Source organism: Octodon degus, unplaced genomic scaffold (genome assembly GCF_000260255.1).
Source record: "Octodon degus isolate 3935 unplaced genomic scaffold, OctDeg1.0 scaffold00077, whole genome shotgun sequence".
In the NCBI taxonomy this organism is placed as follows: Eukaryota; Metazoa; Chordata; class Mammalia; order Rodentia; family Octodontidae; genus Octodon; species Octodon degus.
Genome location: NW_004524653.1, coordinates 8084306 through 8086257, shown reverse-complemented (window position 1 = coordinate 8086257; position 1952 = coordinate 8084306). Strand labels below are relative to the sequence as shown.

General features: G+C 48.5%; 1 protein-coding gene across 2 annotated transcripts in view; it reads right to left on the bottom strand.

The window, feature by feature from the left end:
- Positions 1–1952, bottom strand: part of B4galt5 (beta-1,4-galactosyltransferase 5) — a 109963-nt gene that overhangs the window by 20090 nt on the left and 87921 nt on the right. The gene's annotated exons all lie outside the window — the stretch shown is intronic.

The following is a 1952-nucleotide window of genomic DNA, read 5'->3' as shown; positions in this document are numbered from 1 at the left end:
GTTGATTCAACAGGACAAAAACGGTCCAGCTCATAAGTCATCCTGCCCTCTCTGGGGGGCGCATTCACTGGGTTGTCCCTTAGATCTTTTCAACATACAAGACTGGAAGCTCAAACACAGCAGAACACAACTGCATTCCATTTGCAGCCTCAAAGAGCAGGCCACCTACTTTCCAGAAAGTCTAAGGTGGGACAGGACAGTGTTCAACGCCAGCCATGCCCCATGCAGAGTGACTCCCCTGCTAAGAGGAGTGTCTCACTGTGAAAGGGAGTGTCCTACGGGAATGACATACTCGGAAACCCAAGCTCTGAGCACGTCTGGAGGTGGAACCCTCTAAGCACCTGGCTGACCTCCAACCTGGCCAGTGCAGACTGGAGCTGAAATAGGCCACGCCTCCACACTCAGTAAACATGGCCCTGAGCTACCAATTCTGGCTCTTCAACAGCTTATAACTTGTTTTGTTGTTGGTGTTTTGTTTTGGGGGGGGACCAGGGATTGAACTCAGGGCCCTGCGCTTGCCAGGGAAGCGCTTATTCCACTGAGCCATCTCCCCAGCCCAGCTTATAACTTATTGATACCTACTATTATCATCATTGATGTGCATAATGGGCAGTAAGTGATGACAGGATTTGGATGAAGGGTGACACTCAAAGCTGATGTCCTTTATTCCAAGCTAAAGAGTCTGGTATCTCTACTCTGCATGGTGATTGGGGGTAGGAGGACAAAAACAGCTAGCATAACTCCTCAGTGTTGAAAACCAACCTGAAACAGGGTGGGGCACAAACTCATTCAAAATATTTCAAATCAGGTCTGCAAGCTATAAGTCAACGTTCAGCACACTTCCAGAAATGAGGCAGGGATGCTCTGGGGGTGTGGCTCAGTGGCACAGCCCTTGCCTGGCCTGTCTGGGCCCCGGGTTGCACTCCCAGCATAAGATAAAGGAAGGAGGTAGTGGTTTCAAATTAGGCTTTGCATTGACCAGAAAACAACCCAGGCTTATCTTCTGACACAGAAAACAGGTTAGACACTACTATCTAGTGTCTAGAAAAGTTTCAAACTCTTTTCTAAAAAGTTATCATCCTGCAAAGCCTATGAAATAAACATTTAATTGTCTATTTCCAGCATATAGCATAGTGCCTGGTCATAGAAGGCAGGCATCTGTAAAAACTGTTAAACATAAGGTTTAACCCTCATATCAAATTTCTCAGTGGGTCCTATGGTGGTGTTAGCATTTGGGCTATGTGTGTTCCCACAGCCCTCAAACCTTCCTCTTATTCCCACCACAGTACTGAAGCAGGTATCATCAGTAATACAAAAACAAGGGTTTATTGAACATCCTGCATAAAGCTTTCAGTCTGATACTGCAAAGAACTCCCTTCTGCACTGCAAAGGACACAGCTGCACTGATGCTACTTAAAACACTGTCCCTCCTCTTAGCGTCTGGCCCTGAGCTGTACAACTCCTCCCGGGCTGCCGCTGCATTCGACACTCCTCAAGAGCCTCTGAGGTCATCTCCTCTGCCCTGTCCCCAAAGCCTCTGACTCAGCAGGCTGAGTGGCATTCATGAAGATTCATGGTATCATCAGCTCACAGCTGACACCAGGGCTGCTGGGCAGAGCGCCACTGCTCCAGCGAGCTTCAGCTACAGAACACAGTAAGCAGCACCTACAAGGTACTAAAGCGCCAGTTCTTTATCTCACTTGGTCCTCATAATCATGCTAAGAGGGAAGCAACAGGACCCAATTACAGCCAACTTCTAATCTTCAGTTTTTCCAAGTACTTCCTCCAAGGCTGATCCAGCTGGCGCTGGGGTGTGAAGCTGCAGCATGCCGGGCCACTCACCAAGTTTTTTTTATACCTTGCTTGCCACAACCTCTCCCTCCAAAGTTCCCAGCGCTCACATGGCTTAAGGTCCCTCTCTAAAGGGCCGGGGAGATGGCTCAGTAGAATAA